Genomic DNA, 21066 nt, shown 5'->3' with positions numbered 1-21066 from the left:
ATATAAGTTAAATAAACAGGGTGACAATATACAGCCTTGACGGACTCCTTTTCCTATTTGGAACCAGTCTGTTGTTCCATGTCCAGTTCTAACTGTTGCTTTCTGACCTGCATACAAATTTCTCAAGAGGCAGATCAAGTGGTCTGGTATTCCCATCTCTTGAAGAATTTTCCACAGTTTATTGTGATCCACACAGTCAAAGGCTTTGGCATAGTCAATAAAGCAGAAATAGATGTTTTTCTGGAACTCTCTTGCTTTTTCCATGATCCAGCAAATGTTGGCAATTTGATCTCTGGTTCCTCTGCCTTTTCTAAAACCAGCTTGAACATCAGGAAGTTCACGGTTCACGTATTGCTGAAGCCTGGCTTGGAGAATTTTGAGCATTATTTTACTAGCATGTGAGATGAGTGCAATTGTGCGGTAGTTTGAGCATTCTTTGACATTGCCTTTCTTTGGGATTGGAATGAAAACTGACCTTTTCCAGTCCTGTGGCCACTGCTGAGTTTTCCAAATTTGCTGGCATATTGAGTGCAGCACTTTCACAGCATCATCTTTCAGGATTTGGAATAGCTCAACTGGAATTCCATCACCTCCACTAGCTTTGTTCACAACAAATATCACCCTACAATTCTCTTACTTAGCTCGTTATCTCCTGTTAAGTGGTTTGAGACAGTAAACAATTCTTTCTAACTCTAGAACTTCCAAACAGAATGGTTTTAAAGAATTAATCATACCCATTATTAAAAGTAGTCCCAGAAAATATGTGATGTGATACATTATCATATATTCTCCATTTGTGAATATAAAGATATCAAATAGGAATTAACCTGTTTGTCACCAGCTTAGGGAGACAAATGGAAAACCCCATTCAATATTAAAGATCTGATTAATTTATCAGCTATTTGCCTCATCACTTGAACAAAATAAAATGCCATTTATAGAAATTATATAGATTTGTCATATTTTATTTTATAGACTAGTTTTATAATTATCTTAGCGAAAAGATTTCAGCTAGTTATGTCATTTCTTATTTATTATTGTTGTTCTAGTAACTTGGAAGGTGGTTAAAATGACTTTATAGATTGACCATTGAATGATTCAGTAGATCAGTATCTAACCTACATCCAGGAAATAAAACTTAACTTACTTTTTAATCTCAATATTAGAGCTACACTATTTCACAGAACCTAGATTTAGTTTTCAGAATTTTGGAAGGAGAAAGTGGCAGGGGAAAAATGACTGACTTAGTTTTTAGTGGAACAGAACACAAATATACTTGCTTCCCTTACACGGTCAAATGTGAAACCACATTGATCCATCAACCTATGAATGTTTAAAATCTGTCTAGTTCAGCTCTTTTCAATGCCTGGAACATTTAGGAATGTAAAATTAATTTAAAAACGCTCTCTAAAAACAGGTTTCAACTCAGTTCCTCAGAGGAGGAGTAAGCGTGTTGATAATCACCTGATTGGATCTTCTGTTTCCTCAAGAACTTACATAATACTTACGACCTTTCCATTCCTATCAAGCTTGTCTTTTAGACATCAGGGCGTTAGACTAGTTTTGTCTGTACATTTATTTCACTATCAGTTGAACAGGGTAAGGGAGACCCTGAGTGATGTCTGAAACCAGAATTGCCTGATTCTTGTTATTTGGTTACATAAAGTATAACATAAACAGAATGAGTGTTGCCTTGTAGGATAGAAGTTAAAGCACTCAAAGCAGAGTGGATCTTGAAGAGAGTCATATGGTTGTAAATCGATCTCAGTAGCCATTGCCTTTGCTCTTATTAACTACTTCAATTCCCACTTTTGCTTTCGCTTCAGAGATTATTAAATCACTGGCCCCCAGCTCCTACTTCAATCTTTTGACTGCATATTGACTGATACACAAGCAATACTCCTCATCGTGTAGAAGGGATGTGAGGATATTAGTTGTACTTACACAGCTGTAGCTCAAAAGACATAGTTAGAAGATGCAGACTATTGCTGTGCAGCTGAGCATCTGGGAGGTTCAGGAACATGGTTGGCACTTGGCAACTGACTGAGCCAGGACCTCCACAGCTATGATAGCTGCCATAATCAGGTGGGCAATGGGTCTGCCTGATTTTCCATTAACTCCATACCACCATGGAGTAAGGCATATAGGATCACTCCCAAAGCAGAATAAACCTATGCTTCAGCCACCAGCAAAGCAAATGCCAATCCCTCCTCTCTGCCCATCTATCTAATCAGTTGAAGGCCTTAAAAGATTGAGATCCACTAAGAAGCAAGAAATCTGTGTTTGGACTCTGACAGCAGCATCAGCTCTTCCCTGGGTCTCTAGTCTGCCATACAGATTTTAGACTTGCTAGCCCCACGATTGTGTGAGCTGATTCCTGAAACTCTCTTTTTGTCTCTCTTATTCCATCTATCATCTACTACCTATCTATTCACTACTGGTGCTGTTTCTCTGGAGAGCCCTAACAAATACAATGACATTTCTTCAGAGGTGGGCACTGAAGAAATGGGATGGAATAATATTCCTAAAATTTTACTGGTGTTTCATGTTCCTATTACTTCTCCCCTTTGCCTGTCCCTCAAGGTAACGTACTCATCACTTCACAGCAGATGTAACAGAAACAAGTCTTTCTTGCTTTGGTTTCCAAAAGCCCTATGGCCCTTAGGGGACTGTGACTCCATCCAGAGCCAAAATATGTGGGAGACATGGGGTTTCAGAAGAGCAGTGCTTCCTCTGGACTAGACAAGTTACCCCAGACCTTGGAAGGGGAAGTGAAGGGGACATAAGAGGCCAGAGATGTTGTTAGTTCTGAAGTCCAGTGGAGGTGAGGTGGGTAGGTTAAGAGGAAGGAAGACCCTAGCTAAGGAATGACTGTGCAGCAAGTCTAGACAGACAGTCCTTACATAGCCAGGCAGAGTTCTGGTTCCTAAATGAGACATGAAAGCCACAAGGAAAGCCTAGACCACTTGTGCAGAGGCAAAGTGACCAGGAACCCATCCCAGTGATGACTAACATGTTTCCATGGCCTGTAATTAGGAGAACAAAGGATGCCTCCGTGGACACCCTTGTGGTTGGATGACGTAGGACCAATGGGCCTTCACCAACCCAGTGACCTGACACAACTTCAGCTTCCAGGAAGTGAGACGCCACCAGAGAAACTCCAACTTGGCTTAGTTTAAGTTTCTACCACTCTGGAGAATGGGAACTCAATAGTTCAGAGAAAAAGCTTGTCTAGACACCTGGACTGTGACAAGCAGCATATAAGAGTGGGATGGCTTTGGGGAACTGAAAGGTGGCCATGAGTGTTCAGTGCAGTGAGCGAGCAGAAGGTAGTCCAAGCTTCGAGGATGGGCAGGGGCCAGATCCCACATGCCTGCAGAGAGCATGTGCTGTGAGTTACAGGGGAAGCTGTAGAAGGATTTCAAGAATGCCACAACTTTTAAAGGTGACATTGGCTATTGCATGGAAAATGGAAGGGGTGTGGCCTGTGTGTAGGTTAGGGGAGCTGCCTGATAAGCTATAGCAGTCATCCAGACAAAAGATAGTGACAAAAGATGGAAGCTTAAACCAGGTTGGTGGTAGTAAAGGGGATGGATTATTGATATGTTTTAGTGGTAGAAATAACAGGTCTTGTCATTGGGGTGTACTTGTGGAGTGAGGGAAAGTGAAGGGTCAATAAGGACTGTCAGGTTTCTGTTTAAGCAACAAGTAGAAAATGAAGCCATAAACTAAAGGAGGAAAAGTCTGAAAGAAAACGAGTACATGTGGGGAAACACAAATTTCTGTTGTGATTGTAGTAAGTTTGAGATGCCTGAGTGACAATCCTGTGGATATGTCCAGAAGGTATAAACAGAGCACAGAGAAGAAGTCTGGGTTGTAGGTACGAATGTGGATGTCATCAGAATTAGCCTTTGCTGTTTTTTGTATTGTTTTGATTTGCACCTGCCCAACTTCCACTCATCTTTCAGGTGTCAGCTTAAATGTTGCTTTCTCATGAGGTCTCCCCTCCCCCCACCCAATAAACATCAGTATAAATGAGGGGCTCTACTAGGGTCTCTCCCTATTTAACTTTTTTCAAAGTACTTATCATGGTTAGAAATTAAGGTTCATGTTTTCTCGCTCCTTAGGGATGAATCTCAGCCTGCATTGAGATGCTCCAGGAAAAAAAATGACTGTTTTTCTATAATGAAATCTTCTAGACCCTAAATTTTAGAAAAAAAGGAAGACAGGAAAAAAGAAAGGAGGGCCCAGAGCTGAGTGAAGATAGACTGACACATTCATGGGTGAAATAGAAGAGGAAGCTGACAAAAGCAGCTGCTAAGAAGGAACTAGAAAGAATACAAAGTCTGGGATGTGAGGGGAGACAAGGACTGAGGGAGTGTCACTGTGTCCACTTCTGCTGAGAAGTCAAGCCCAGTGGAGAGACTGAAGCACCTGTTGGATTTACACCATGGTGGGCATGGGGGGCTTTGTAAGAGCTGTTTGGATGGAGCTGTGTGAATAGAAGGCAAGTTGCAGCGAGTAAAGGAATGAATGGAAAGGAGGAATGATAAATAATACATGAAGAATATTGTTCCAAGAAGTTTTACTGCTGGGGGAGAGGAAACTAGAGCAGTGGCTAGAAGGATATGTGGGGTTAAAGGACAGTAACTCTGGGCAATACTGAACTGTATTCCTGTGCAGATGAGGACAATGGGTTGAAGGGGAGTGGGGAGAAATAACAGCAGAAGGAATTAGAGATGAATAAAGAAAGAAGAGGAGGGGACAGAGCAGGTAGGAAAGTGGTGACACACAGAGAATGGAGCCAAGAAGCCTTTGAAGGCCACGGCCAGAGCTGCCCCAGCTGTGCCCATTGCCTGAGGCAGTGCCAGCTGCTGCTAGGAGGGGAACGCCATCGCTGGCTAAGAGGTTAGTCACTCTGTCGGCAGCCAGACCCTGGCCCCTGGCCAGCCACATGTTGGGAGCAGAGTAATGAGTTTTCTGGCAGGCGTTGTCGAAGAGAAAGGGCGGTGTGGGTGAGCTCTGAGCAGCGGGAGGACAGTAAGGCAGGCTTCAGAGGGAGCCTGCAGCTGAGATGCCACCCCCGCGCCCTCTTTGTTCCTCTTGCCCACACAGCCTGCAGCCAAAGGAGTGGGGGTGCAATTTCACCCCTTTCTCTTACCACCTCTCAGTTCTGCCGCTCCAGGGGGTCAGACCCTGCAGCCCCAGGAGCAGATGGGCACCTGCTCTGGCTGTCCCATGCAGACCTCACCTTCTTGGTGGGGAGTCTGAAGCTCACAGATGGGAAAGGGTGCTGGCCACTCAATGGGAGGCCCAGGCTGGCTGATCCCCAGAAGCACACAGAGGAGCAGGCCTTTGCTCTTGGCACTGCAAGAGCCTGGAGAGGGTGTCTGCTGCAATACACAAAACCATTCCGTGTCCCCGCGTGCCATAGATCAGTGCTTTTCAGATTTTAATGTGCAAGAGAATGGCCAGGGGGTTGTGTTAAGAGGCAAATTCTGAGGCCACAGAACTGGGGTGGGGCCTGAGAGTAGGCATTCCTTTTTTTTTTTCCTTTCAAATATGCCTTTATTTATTTGGTTGACTCGGGTCTTGGTGCGGCACAGGGTGGGGGTCTTCCTTTGGTCACGTGGAATCTTCCTTTGGGGCCCACAGATTCCCGAGCTGTGGCCCACTGGCTCTGTACCGTCCAGGCTTAGTTGCTCCACGGCATGTGTAATCTTAGTTCCCCGACCAGAGATTGAACTCATGTCCCTGCATTGCTAGACCACCAGGGAAGTCCTGAGAGTAGACATCTCGAACAAGTTCCAGGGTGATGCTGACACATGCTGCTCTGTCAGGGCCTTGAATTCATTAGCAAGGCTTGAGAGCCCTGATGGGCCTCTTCCACAGAAACACGTATCAGCTCATACGCACAGACCTTTCACACCCGCTTAGAGTCACACAGACACTGGAGGCTATTCTTTGGTCTTCAACCCCCAGGATAGTGACCCCTGCACCACACAGGATTACTGTCAAGTCGTTGCCCTTCCCCTAACTCCACCCTAGAAGGTCTCAGAACTGAGAGGACCAAGTCACCTGGGATACTTGTTAAAAACACAGACACTCTGCCCCTTTCCTCATTCCCAGAAGACCAGATTCAATAGGTCTGGGGCAGGGTGCGGGAATACACGAGTTTGATCAAGTTCCCCAGGGGATTCTGATCCAACTATTTTCATTGAACACACCTGAGAAACACTAATTACAAACACTTAGGTTTATGGTTTCCCAGGAATACGTGTACTGAAGTCTGAAGACCTGAAGACTTGAAGGAATAAATATTCTACTGAGGAAGTTTAGAGGCTGAGGCTGGTATTCCTGCTCAAGGGACCCTCCTGAGCATTCTCTCAAGTCAGCCTAGAACGATCACTGTGACCGCATGCTTGGTTGATCCTACCTTCTAGCAGACCAGCAGCTGCCCCCCAGGAAGGTGAGTGCTATTTTTCAAGCATTGGCGATGGATTTGAAGTGGCTGATCAGGTTCTTCCGGGAACTGGGGACACCTCCTTACTAGCTGCTATGTTAGTCCCTTTGTGGAAGTGTTCTGGGGTCTTTCAGACACTTTTAAATCATAGGACAAGTTTTTCTTCTGCTAATGGAGCAGGCAGGAATCTTATTCCATTATCCAGGGACCTGAGAAATGTCACACTAACTTGCTTTATTTATATCTGATTTTAAGTCTCTGGTCCACTGGGCTAGCAGAAAATTTGAGTTCAGTCATTACTAGGGACCTTAAAACCTCTAAGGCAGTGCGAAGATCCCCAAAGACCCTCAGATATTTAGCTCATGCTAGTCCCCTTTCAAGGCCCCTGTTACCCAGTGACTTTAGTCAGAACTGTTGCTCTGTACTTGGATCTTTGTGGAGGCTGGGAACGCCATGCTTAGGCTCTACCTCCTAGGTGCCCTGTTCAACATTTCCTTCTGGAAATTCTGCCACTTTCTCGGAGAACGGGCCAGGGGTCAACATAATCTTTAGGGCCTGTGGGCCCATCACCTTCTCAGCCTTGGGGATTCTCCCTCCTCTGTCACCCTGCTTCTGCCTTCTTTTCCTTCCCACTTTTCATAAACTCAGAAGAAACTCAGGCTTTTGAAAAACAAAAGCTAACAGAGAGGTTGTCTGTAATATAAATCGTTTTTGAAGGAGTGTAAAATTTTCATTAAAAAAAATAGCAAGAACAAACCTCAAAATAATATCTCAATGATCCCATCACAGAAGCATATGACTCTCATTGATATGACCTCATTCTTTTTTTTAACACTTTTTTTTTTCTTTTTGCTGCACTGCATGGCATGTGGGATGCAGGGATCAAAGCTCAGACTCTTAACCACTGGACGGCTAGGGAAGTCCCATTCTTAACGCTAGCAAAGTATCTTCGTCTTTACTCTGTCTCACCAAAGGAGCCCCCCACTTCCTACAAAGGGAGGAGGATGAGCAGGATATAAAGCTATTTCTATACCAAATTAAACTCTCCAGTGGAGATTCAGCCCTCTGTTGGGTCCCTGAAGCACGTTTACAGATCCTTCTGAACATTGCTTGAAAATCCACAAAAACAGAGAACAGAGGGAAAGCTCATCCTGGATCTCATTAGTGTGAGATGTTAGTCCACCTGTCCCATTATCAAAACCTGCACTCTAACTACAGCTTGCTGCCTGCCCAAGGCCTGGCTAAGTCACAAGAAAAGAGTTGGATATATTGTGACAAATCCCACCTGGGGCTGCAGGCTGTTACACAGAGGAGAGCAGCCCGAGAACTGCACCTGTGGGGAGCATTCTCCTTCCTGAAGTTGACTGCAGTGGTCTCTCTCACTTCCCCAGGTCTCACTTTGTGCATTGGGTCACAAAGAAGACCCAGTTCCTGTGAGCAGACAAGTGTTTGCTTCCTTAGTTTGTAGAGCTGGCCGTTCGGGTCTCCATGGCTGTGCTGTTTCCCTTTCCGGCTCGCGCTGCCCCATCTTTCCTTTGTTTCATATGAAACTCATCAGCGAGGCAGTCTTAGGGGCAGGAGTCACTGTAGCCTCTGGCAGGGATCCTGAACGGGAGATCAGAGAGACCGTGAGAAAAATGTCAAGCTCTGCTCTGACCGGATGTGTCCCAAGATGGGAGGAAGGTGGGTCTCACAGAAGAGAAACTGTTATTCATCTCAGTCTTTTGGATTTAGAAGCTAAAGTTACACATAGAGTTTACGGAAGTGAGTTAACCCCTAAGCCTCTAAAATACTCAGATGGCCAGGTTCCCTAGTGGCTTTTCAGTCTGAAATATTGCCTTGTCCTTCTAGATTTATGGTTCATGAAATGTTAGCATGTGCCAGAATCACCTGGATGGCTTGTTAAAATGGAATCTCGCATCCTGCCTCTCAGAGTTTCTCATTCAATGACCCATGAATTTGCATGTTTAACAAATTCCCAAATGTTGCCACTGCTGCTCCAGGGAACACACTTTGCAAATCACTTTTTTAGATTAATGCTTCTTAAACTTTAATATATATGAGAATCCCCCAGAGACTCTCCTTCAAAGGCAGATTCTGGGTCAGTAGGTCTGGGATGAGATTCTGCATTTCTAGCAAGTTCTCAGATAATGTCTATACTGCTGGTTTTCAGACCACAGTTTGAGTCACAAATCTCTAAAGCAGTGGTTCTCAACCCTGGCTACATATTAGAAACATCTGGTGGGGTCTTGAAAAATCCCCATGCACAGGCCACACTCATCCAGTGAAATCAGAATTTCTGGGAGGGAGGTCCAGACATCAACCGTTTTAAAAACTCCCCAGATGAATGTAATTGTGCAGCCAAGATTAAAGACTATTGTTTTAGAACAGTGGTTCCCAACCCTACTGCATATTTTAAATGTATGAGATGCTTTTCCAAAGCACCTATTCTTTTTTTTCCTCTTATGCTTTATTTTTTTAATTTTCTTTTTAAAATAAGCTTTTTATTTTAGGGTAGTTTTTGACTTACAGAAAAGTTGCAAAGATAGTCCAGAAAGTTCCCATGTACACAGCACTCCATTTCCTCTGTTGTTAAGATCTTATATGAATGTGGCACATCTGTCACAACAGATGTCACAACTAATTGCTGTTGATTATTCGCTCAGTCATGTCCAACTCTTTTGCAACCCCGGGGACTATAGCCCACCAGGCTCCTCTGTTCATAGGGATTCCCAGGCAAGAATACTGAAGTGGGTTGCCATTTCTTCTCTAGGGGATCGTCTCAACCAGGAATGGAACCCACATCCCCTGCATTGGCAAGTGGATTCTTTACCACTGAACTACCTGGAAAGCCTGTCATAACTAACACTGATATGTTATTACTAACTGAAGTCCATGCATTTTTCAGATTTAGTTTCAATATAATATCATTTTTCTATTCTAGAATCCCATCTGGGAAACCACATTATATTTGTGTTGTTTTGGGTTTTTGAAAAATACATGGTATTTTTGTATTTGAAAACTACCTATTCTTGAGTCACATGCCTAATAACTTTCTAGCTGATCTGCCCAATAAACATGATTGCATGTTTTCCAAATAAACACAAAACACACACACACACACACTCACACACCTTTAAAATCTTCAATAGCTTCTCTTTCCTTTTAGATAAAAACAAAAGTCAGAATTTCTGGACATGGGACCTGGGTCATTATCTTAGAAAATACCCCCAGAGATTCAAGTGTGCAGCCAGGATTGAGAACTGCTCTAGATAGTCTCTAGTTACATTCTACCTGCTCTATAACATTTGCCCATTAAATGCGGTCTGCCCACCTAGGCATGCAGAAACCTACCCTGGGCAGCAGCCTCTGCTGGCTGACCCCTCCCACTTGCCTGCTTAACCTGCTCTTCCCCACTTTGACTGTTGTCAGTTTGATCCTCTTCATTTGTTCTTTGCCTCCCCAGAGCTGCCTTGGGACTCCTCCATGTTTTACTAAACATAACCCCTCATCTCTGGGTTCTGACCCTGCTCCACAGTCTCCCACACTCTGACTTGGATTTTGGCTCTGTACACTCACTCCCCTCTTGGGCTTCCCTGGAAGTTCAGAAGGTAAAGAATCTGCCTTTAGTGCAGGAGACCCAGGTACAGTCTCTCGATTGGGAAGATCCCCTCGAGAAGGAAATGGCAACCCACTCCAATATTCTTGCCTAGAGAATTCCTTGGACAGAGGAACCTGGCAAGCTACAGTCCACGGGTTCGCAGAGTTGGATGCTACTGAATGACAAACACTTATTTCACTCCCCTCTTGGCATCAGCTTCCCCACCATCCAGTACTGGCTGCCTGCTTAGCCTCCCAGCCACCAGGTCAAGTATGTGGACTCTCTGCAAATATTTACTATGGGTCTCTGAGGTGCCCGGCACTGTGCTAGACAGGAACTGCCTTGTGAACCAAAACAGACTTGTCACTGCCCTTGGAGAACTTCGCTTTCTGATGTGGGAAACAGTGGTGAAACAAATGTAAAATGTGTACAGTATTATGTGCTGGGGAGGAGAGGGCACAGTACTGTGGATGTCTATCAGAGGGGAGCCTTGCCCAAGGAGCAATATTTAAGCTAAAATCTAAGACAGCAGTGAGTGTTACCTAGGCAAAGAGGAGAGGGAGATGGAAGAGCAAAGGGTGTCATGTGCAAAGTCTGGGCTGTGGGAGGAACATGTCATATCAGGGGACAGAAGGCCTGGGTGGCTGCTGCAGACGGGGAGAGAGGTGTGAAGCGGCTTTCGACCTTCTATAACCTATATGGCACCCACTCTCTGGCCAAGGTTCATCACACAGCAGCCACCCACCCCGATGTAGCAGTCATTTGGTAACTGGCTCTAGTGGGCCACACTTTGTGCAGCGGTGCAGGTTGTCAGCCCTGACTCTGTGAATAGCAAAACTGAATGTCTCTCTTCCCTCTTCCTAGCCCCTATCCCTGGGGCTTTCCCCCTTTTTCTAGGGAAATAGGACAAATCTGACTACAGACTATAACAGAAAGAGATGGGTTTCATGGTTTATTTTAGCTGGCCAGGCACAGGGTGTTCAAAGTAGTCCTTTATTTTAAATTCAAGTTGTGCATCTTTCGATTCATATGTTGTCCATAGAGGTTGGAAGTCTGGGAGGAACTCCTTTATCCCATTCAGTTGTCCCCTACATCCTCAGCAATTGAAGTGTTCCCACACATCTTACCTTCTGGAGGTCAGCCCTGTCTCCTCCAGCCCCTGGAGAACAACAACAGACTTCCCTTTGAATCCTCATTTACAATAGAGTGTTCTAGGAAGAGGTGACTAATCACAGTGAAGAAGGGACTGTCCCAAAGGACTCCATGATTCAGTAGGGAACTCTAGAGCTTCTTATCTATGTGGTGTACTCCCCAAGAATGTACTCAGATATTTAAATACCAAAAATAGGGAGGAACCAGCCCTTACACTAGACCCAATGAGAATACCTGAAGCCAAAGGGAGGAAGATGCTAACATAACTAACTATAATTAAAGGTAGAAAAAAGATGGTGTGTTAAAAAGCCTGAAACTTCCTCAACTTGATAAATACTATCTATTAATACAAAAAGTCTACAGTTAACCTCATGCTTAAATGATGAGAAATAGATGCTTTCCACTAAGATCAAGTATAAGGCAGGGATGTCCTCTCATACCACAACTTTTAACATCATACTGGAAGTCCTTGCAAATACAATAATGCAAGAAAAGGAAATAAAAGGTATAATGATTAGGAAAGAAGATATAAAACTATCTATTCACAGATAACATGAGCATTTATGTAGAAAATCTAAAAAATTCCTGGAACTAATAAGTGATTATAGCAAGCTGGCAGGATACAAAGTTGATATGCACAAGTCAATTGTTTTCCTGTATATTAGCAATGATCAAGTAGAATTGAAATTAAAAACCATTTACATTTATGTTAGCACCCTCAAAAGATATGCTTAAGTATGTGTGTGCATGTACAGGCTTAGTCACTCAGTCGTATCTGATTTTGCAACCCCGCCAGGCTCCTCTGTCCATGGGATCCTCTGGGCAAGGATACTGGAGTGGGTTGCCATTCCTTTCTCCAGGGGATCTTCTAGATTTGGGGATTGAACCTGGGTCTCTTCATTGCAAGCAGATTCTCTACCATCGGAGCCATCAGGGAAGCCCATACTTAAGTATAAACCTCACAAAAAATGTACAAAATCTATACACAAAACTCTGATGAATGATATCAAAGAAGAACTAAATAAATAGATATTCTATGTTCATGAATAGTTATAGCTAAGTTGGTAAAGAATCTGGCTGCAATGCAAGAGACCCCGGTTTGATGCCTGGGCCAGGAAGATCCTCTGAAGAAGGGATAAGCTACCCACTCCAGTATTCTGGCTGGAGAATTCCATGGATGGCCACGAACAGTATAGTCCATGGGGTCACAAAGAGTCCAACACGACTAAGTAGCTCTCACTTTCATGTTCATGAATAGGAAGACTCAATATTGTCACTATGTCAGTGCTTCCCAATTTGATCTATAGATTCAATGTAATACTAACAAGAGCCTGTAGAGAAAGGTAGCCTACAGAGAGAATGGAGAAGCAGCAGGTTTTGCCTACAGCAAATTTTGCCTGTCCTTACTGAAGGACTGTTTAAATTACTTGGTTTCCAGAAATGTACATTTAGTAAAAGAATTTCAGAGAGTAACAAACAAGGTCTGATGAGGTCTGTGTGCCTGAGACTCTGTTTTCCTGTATATTAGCAATGATCAAGTAGAATTTGAAATTAAAAACCATTTACATTTATGTTAGCACCCTCAAAAGATATGCTTAAGTATGTGTGTGCATGTACAGGCTTAGTCACTCAGTCGTATCTGATTTTGCAACCCCGCCAGGCTCCTCTGTCCATGGGATCCTCTGGGCAAGGATACTGGAGTGGGTTGCCATTCCTTTCTCTAGGGGATCTTCTAGATTTGGGGATCAAACCTGGGTCTCCTTCAAACAATAAAGGAGTTCCTCCCAGACTTCCAACCTCTATGGACAACATATGAATTGACAGCTGACCTGCAGAGAGATTTGATCATCTCAGATTACAACAAAAGTTTAATTACTAAGGTGAGAAAATTGCCCTGTAGTAATGGCTCTCAATCCTCACAACCTGTTACTAATGATGTACTTTTTCATGATTCTTATGCTATGCAATCATTCTTTCTTTCCTATAGTCACCCATCCATCCATTGATTCTATAACTATTCATTTAGCACCTACTAAGTAACAGGCTTTGGCAATACCAAGACAAATAAGTCATACTCTCTGTTCTCAAGGGCAGTGAGTACTGTTCATTCATAGACCTTTTATAGCTTGTAATGATGTATATTTGTAGAATTCTTTGTTTAATCTCTCTCTTCCCCATTATGTCAGTTTTATAAGGGAAGAATCATGTCATCTTGTTCACTGTCGTAACCTAGCACCTGGCCGAGTTCTTGGCACACAATGGGCACTTGATACATATTTGGTGAACAAAGGGCTTTCAGTCTATTCAAGACTTAGAATTGTCTTTCCTTGGTTTTTATTTAGCCCTTATTATATCCTACTACGTAAAAGGAGATTTTATAGGAGAATCAGGCAATAATACATTTTGAAAGCTAGGTTACTAATGTCCCACAGTGTTTGAAAATTACAAACTCTGTGACAGGTGCCTGAGATAACAACTTGGTAACAAAAATTCTGCCTTGTAATCTGGATCCTTGGCATCTAGGGACTCTTCCTTTCTTGGTAGCTCTCAGATTAAAACTGTCAAGAGAGTGGGTTTACAGAATGCAGCTGATTCTTTGACCTTGAGGAAATGGACTGTGGAAAGCAGAAGTGGATGTGGGAAATGCCCATCCCTAGACTGATAAGAAGGGGTGGGCAGAGAGGACAAGGGATGCCTCACAGAGTTGGGCAGGTTGCGCACTCCTTAAGGCACCCAGACAAGGGGTAAGTAGGGGCTGAAACCAAGCCACACTCTTTTTCTTGACAGTGAACATTGGTGAGAGGCTGTGTCAAAGGAGTCCCAAGGAGGTGGTAGCCCACGGAGGAGTCCTCGTTTTCTTAGGAAGAATGAGAGTAATGAAGAAGGGTGTGGAAGGAACCTGCATTTTTATTCAATCAGAAAGCAGAAAGTAGAGCCTTGCCCACTCTGATGGCCTCACTCTGAACCACTGATTCCCCCCGACCCCTTTATCCCCACTCCAGCACACCCAGTCCTCATGGTGATAAAGGCTGTCTCCTAGTAAGAGCAGGAAGATTTGTGACAAGACGTCTTAAAACCAAAGATGTTAGCAAGAGGAGACGAGCCACCTGCTTCCCTGAAGGTATGCAGGGGGCTGGGAGGGCCAACAGAGGGGTTGCTAAGCTGCTGACCCAGGTCTGGCTGGCGGCATAAGGCATCCTTTCCCCAAATGCGGATAGACTCTGTGACACTGCAGAGAACTCATGTGCACAGCTTAAAAGAAAAGCAGTTTGGTACCAAATAGCTTTAAAAAAAAAAAAAGATTACCCACACCCACCCTTATTCTGCTCTTTATGGTACATGGAAACTCCAGGGCTATTTCTAGCTCGAGATGAAGGGATGCTGGTGAGCAGTGAGGTTTCTGCAGCTGATTACTCATAGGCCCGAGCTGTTGCCACCCTGCAGAGGCGCTAGGGCCAGGCAGCTTGACTGCACATGGCCAGCACATGGCGGGTGGGTGGGAGGACGTCTGGCTGGTTCTGGGGGGAGGAGGGGGGATGGAAGTGGCTCTGAAATTGCATTTTGGGAGCAGTAAGCTGAAGACAGTGCAGTTCTGTGTAGGCGCCTCCAACACCACCTTCCTTCCAGAAAGAAAGAATGAAAACTGGGGATATCAGTGCTGCTTCTGTGATTGTTTCTCTTGCTTCCAGTCTGGAATGTCACTGCAGGGGGCCAAGATGCAGTTCTTTTTCCTGATGGAGAATGAATAATCTTAAATAAAGTGGTCAAATCTCTCTCTTTTTTTTGGCTACGAGGCATGTGGGATCTTAGTTCCCTGACCAAGGATTGAACCCATGCCTACTGCATTGGAAACACAGAGTCTTAACCACTGGACCGCCAGGGAAGTCCCTAAAGTGGTCAGATCTTAAGGAAGGTTATCAAAACATCATGGAGAGATCAAGAAAGGGAAGGATTAACTTCAACTATAAAATTTCAGAGACTTTGAAATCAGATGAATTTGAGTTCAATTCCTGTCTCTTTCATTATCAGCGGTGTGACTTTCGGCAGGTATTTAACCTCTCTGCAACTCATTTCCCTCACCTGTTAAGTGGGAAGAATCCAGGACTCAACTGTTTTATTTTGGTGGGGTTGGCATGGTCATGGATCTAAATACTCGTTTTCTGAGCAGGTCAGTCATTCCAAAACCCAGGATTCTGACTCTTGTTCATCCTCTCCTAAGAGAGTACTCATTGATTTTCTTCATTTTTATATTTTATCTTAATGGAAAGCTGGCAGTTTTTGCACAAAGACCAGGTAGAAATGTGATTTATATTACATATGGTATGTTATTTACAGAACAAAATCCACACACTGCCTTGTTTTCAAGTTTAAATATTTTTGCCCTCTAGGATGTGGGGTGTCAGATATTGCTCCTCTTCAAAGCCATGTCTAAATTGACAGTAATATGTAAATTGAAATGACTTTTGTAAGAGTTAGGCATGTGAGTATTTCTCTCCATGCCTGGCATCTAAGCACAAAGAAAAAAAAGTGGCTTTCGTGGGAGATGTGTGTTTTCAAACACCACACGTAGGCACAGAATTATTCGATTACTTTCTAAATCAAATTGCACCTTATCCTGAGCCTCCTCTTTGTACATCCTATTCATTATCAGGGTTGGAATATTCTCCTCAAGTCATGAGAAGTCTGAGGAAACTCACATGGAGCAGAAGTGTCCAGAAGGCTCTCTGGCCTTCAACCCACATTGGTCACTCGCTGCTGTGCTCATGATCCGAGCACTCAGAGGGGGCCTTGCTGCTGTCTCCACCCTGTGCTTAGGTTCACAGTGTTTGCAGGGACTGAAAGTCCCAGCCCCTAGCACCCGGGTCCCCCCACCTCCCCAGCCCTTACAGTTTACCTCCTAGTTAACTATTCTCCACCGAGACATCTCTCTGGGTGACTGCAAAGAAGCAGAGGCTCTATTATCTGAATGCCCCTAAGACTCCTGGAGCCCAAACCACCCTTCTCTTCCCGGGCTCAGAGATTATCTTCTTTTCCAGAAGGGAGGGGCTGCCAGACAGGGCTGCTTCAGCATCTTCTCCTTCAAACACCAGGTAATCTCCCTCTAAAGAGGCCATTTCCCTCTTAATTCACATTTTTACTCCATTATCTTCACTATTTTTGAACAGGGGATTTAGGACTCTCTGGGGAAATCCATGGTGACTAAGATGGGAAAGAATCTGCCTGCAAGGCAACAGATCTGAGTTCAATCCCTGGATCAGGAAGATCCCCTGGAGAAGAGAATGGCTACCCACTTCAGTTTTCTTGCCTGGAGAATTCCATGGACAGAGGAGCCTGGCAGGCTACAGTCCATGAGGTTGCAAAGAGTCAGACACAACTGAGTGACTAACACCTAGCACTTAGACTCTTTTGCCATATTTTTATTCTAAGAGCTACGAACACTCTCAAAATCCCATTCATTGTGATACCAAAAGAAGATCTAGACCTATAGAGCAGAAATTAGCTCAGGTCCATTGAAAAAACAGAGATCTCTTTCATTTCTTTGTTTCCTGTTCCTTTCAAGATAGCACAGTGCTTTAAACTCTTTGTGAAATATCCTCTGCTTACCTTTCTCTGTTACAGAACTTCCCCAACTCTATGAGTTATTTCACTTGACTGTACTGGGAAGAGAATGTGTGTCTATAGAGTGTGATCATCTCAGAGGAGGAAGTATGTTTGTCTGGGATTTTTCTGCAGAAGGCAGCCAGCAACACAAGCCCATAGCCTATAAATAGAACATCTGACTTTCTTACCAATGTGGTTGAATCTTCTGTTTTCTTACTCAGCAAGAGTTTGTTGAAAACTGACATTGTAGTTGCTGGCTGGGGTCATAACGCTGCAAATTATTTCTAATGGTATGCAGTGTTTCTAACAGGAGTCAAGCAAGGTCAGCTCTGTGGGTATTTGTCTGATAGCCTCTGGGGTTAACGAGCATTTTTGTTTACTTTGAGAAGGGGAAAGATAGGAGAGGATGAAGACCTGTGATCTGCAGTCCAGAAAAGTTCTGCTATTGGCTATTACCATAGATGTTTCTGAATTTTTCCATCCATGAAGAAAATGACTAATAAAATATGTGCAAATTTAGCTCTTAATAAATCTATTTCTATTATTATTTAATGCTTTTTAAAGTCATCAGAATGTTGAAGAAGTAGATGTGCCCTTGTTGATAATTCATGCAAATGAGGAAGCTGTAAAGGAGAAGGATGAGAATTAGTCCAGACAGACATGGCCAATGATAGAAAGTCATAAAATCTTATCACAGACTTTCCAAAGCTCTGCTTCATTTGTGAAATTGGGAAAGTTAGGGAGGACTTTAGCTAAAGATGATAAACACACAAAGGGAACCTCTTGACTCAATCCAAATATTTGAGAACTTCTGGGTACAATATAATCAAAGTGCTTGTAATATTTAAGTAGACATGAAGTCAGAAAGGAAAATCACCAAGTTGCAGAAGGAAAAAGAGAACTCAAAGTCAGAGGTGAATGGGAGTTGTACTGTGTATAAAGTGAGATCTAATCTCATATTATCTACAGAATGTGGAAATCCAAGCTTTGATACTAACATTAAAAACCTGTCTTGACCTTGATGTAAAAATATGAATTCATGAAAAGATAGATTTAAAAGGCTTCAAGATGAAAAATAAATCAGTTTCAAGGATAAGAAGATTCACTATCAAGAAGATCAATTTGGCCAGGTTTATCTGTAAACCTGGGAATATTCTGCGGATATTCTGCAGAAAAATCCCAGCTTCTTATAAAATGTACATGGAAGGGCAAAGGGCCAGAAAGAGGAGAGGAAATTCTGAAGAGGGAGAAGTAGAAGGAGGAAGAGGACTTGCCCCATTAGGTGGCAAAAACTGACTGTAAAACCCTAGCAATGAAGACTTGGGGGAGGGGAGAATTGATGGGGATGGGATAAACAAAGAAACCATTTCTAGAATGGAAAAGAGCTTAGAAATAAACTCACTACATGAGAACAACTTGATTGATAACAGAGCAAGTGTTACAGGTAAGTAAAGAAAGGAATGGGATGATCAAAAAGAAGTCAGGACACATGCATTCAAAATAGATTATAAAGACTTAAATATAAGACCTGAAACCATAAAACTTCCAGAAGAAAATATAGGTATGCTCTTTGACATTGGTCTTAGCAATACTCTTTTTGGATCTATTTCCTCAGGCAAGGAAAACAAAAGCAAAAAGAAACAAATGTGACTACATCAAATTAAAAAGCTTTTTACACAGTGAAGGAAACTATCAACAATATGAAAAGACACTCTACTGAATAGGAGAGAATATTTGCAAACAATGTGTCTGACAAAGGGCTAATATCTAAAATATACAAAGAAATTATGTAACTCGACATCAATTGAAAGTTAGTCACTCAGTCGTGTCTGACTCTTTGTGACCCCATGGACTTCTCTGTCCATGGGATTTCCCAGGCAAGAATACTGGAGTGGGTTGCCATTTCCTTCTGCAGGGGATCTTCCTAACCCAGGGATCAAACCCAGATCTCCCGCATTGCAGGCAGACCCTTTATCAACTGAGCCACCTAAACAACCCAATTAAAAAATGAGCAGAGGACCTGAATAGACATTTTCTAAAGAAGACACTCAGATGGCCAGAAGATACATGAGAAGATGCTCAATAGCACTAATCATAAGGAAAACACAAATCAAAACCACAATGAGATATCACCTAACGCCTGTCAAAATGGTTATCGTCAAAAAGACAACAAACCACAAGTATTGGTGAGAATGTGGAGAAGAGAGAGCCCTCAGGCACTGTTGGTAGGAATGTAATTTGGTGCAGGCATTATGGAAAACAGTACAGAGATTCCTCAAAAAGTTAAAAATATGATCCAGCAAGTCCACTGCTGGATATGTATCCAAAGAGAATAAAAACACAAATTAGAAAAGATGTATGCACCCCTATGTGCATTATTCAGGTGGCCAACATATGGAAACACTAAAGGCCCCTCAGTGGGTGAATGGATAAACGGTGCAAGAGAACTACACCTTTGTTTTCCATAGTGGGATTGCACTATGTTTCTAACCACCAAAGCAAATAAACAGACAAGAAACAATAACACAAACGTGTTATTTAGAGATGGAGCAGTAAACCCCAAACAATCAACTGAAAGAGCTGAAAAGGACTTCTCTGGGCAAGAGAACACAGGGTCCCTATATGCCTATTTCAACAATGAGCACATATATCTTTATAATAATAAAAACTGACTCCACTGATAAATAATCACAAAGAACCAAATTGAAAGTCTAAGAATTAAAAAATTAAACCATTGGAATTAAAAGCTCAAAAGATGGATTGAACTGAGGAATAGACACAGCTCCCTCTGGAGTTTCTTGGTCCAACCAATAAAAGTAGGGAGACTAGGAAGAGAGTGTGTCTTCACCAGGAAACAGACTTGCTGAGCAGGGCAAGGTGATTTCTAAGTCATTTAGCACTCTGTCCAGCCCCCTCTCTCTGCTCTACAGCTTGGCCAAGGTTCCAGGATGAAAGACCTAGATATTTGGCATCACTTCCCTACCTGCCTCACATTAACAATAACCATTAACATTAACTGAGCACCTGTTCTAAGCACTTTACATATACTAATGTATTATCACTTTATCCTCACAATCATATTATAAGGTAAATATTTTGACTCTCATAATTAAAACTGAGGGGCACAGAGTGAAGGAACTTGCTTAAAGTCATTGATCTGTTAAGTGGTATATTTGGGATTTGAACCCTGGCAGTCTATCTTCCAAGGTGGCTCAGTGGCAAAGAATTCACAGGCCGATGCTGGAGCCACAGGAGACATGGGTTCAATCCCTGGGTCAGGAAGATCTTCTGGAGAAGGAGATGGCAACCCATTACAGTATTCTTGCTGGTAAAATCCCATAGACAGAGGAGCCTGGTGTACTATGGTCCATGGCACCGCAAAGAGTCAGACTCTACCGAGCAACTGAGTAGGCAGCACCTGGTCTGTCTTCAAGGCTCACATTCTCAATGATTATACCACGCTGTGTCTTGTTACACACACATACACTCTTGCCTGAATGTCTGAAGTCTTCGGTGAAATAGCAAGTTTATCTCTGATCACAGGTTAACTTTGTTGTTGAGCTGCTAAGTTATGTCTGACTCTTTGTGACCCCCATGGGCTACATTATGCCAGGCTCCTCTGTCCTCCGCTAACTCCCTGAGTTTGCTCAAATTCATGTCCATCGAGTCAGTGATGTTATTTAACCATCTCATCTTCTGTCACCCCCTTCTCCTTTTGCCGACAATCTTTCCCAGCATCAGGGTCTTTTCCAATGAGTTGGCTCTTTGCATCAGGTGGCCAAAGTATTGGTGCTGCAGCTTCAGCATCAGTTCTTCCAAATAGATGGGAAAACAATGGAAACAGTGACAGACTTTCTTTTCTTCGGCTCCAAAATCACTGCAGATGGTGACTGCAGCCATGAAATTAAAAGACGCTTTCTCCTTGGAAGAAAAGCTATGACCAACCTAGACAGCATATTAAAAAACAGAGACCTTTGCCAACAAAGGTCTGTCTAGTCAAAACCATGGTTTTTCCAGTAGTCATGTATGGATGTGAGAGTTGGACCATAAAGAATGCTGAGGGCTGAAGAATAGATGCTTTTGAACTGTGGTGTTGAAGACTCTTGAGAGTCCCTCAGATTGCAAAGAGATCAAACCAGTCAATCCTAAAGGAAATAAATCCTGAATATTCATTGGAAGGACTGATTATGAAGCTGAGGTTCCAATACTTTGGCTACCTGATGTGAAGAACTGACTCATTGGAAAAAAC

General features: G+C 43.1%; 1 long non-coding RNA gene across 2 annotated transcripts in view; it reads right to left on the bottom strand.

Annotated features, from left to right (window-relative positions):
• Positions 1-4799: 4799 nt before the first annotated feature.
• LOC138989885 (uncharacterized) overlaps positions 4800-21066 on the bottom strand; it is a 148815-nt gene continuing 132548 nt past the window's right edge. For both annotated transcript variants that reach the window (XR_011466037.1, XR_011466036.1), the window contains one exon: positions 4800-8068. This is a non-coding gene — a long non-coding RNA (uncharacterized lncRNA). The remainder of the gene's footprint in view (positions 8069-21066) is intronic.

The sequence above is a fragment of the Bos mutus genome, chromosome 11 (genome assembly GCF_027580195.1).
Source record: "Bos mutus isolate GX-2022 chromosome 11, NWIPB_WYAK_1.1, whole genome shotgun sequence".
Taxonomy (NCBI): domain Eukaryota; kingdom Metazoa; phylum Chordata; class Mammalia; order Artiodactyla; family Bovidae; genus Bos; species Bos mutus.
The sequence above is the reverse complement of the archived record's forward strand: the minus strand, read 5'-3'. Positions and strand labels throughout refer to the sequence as shown.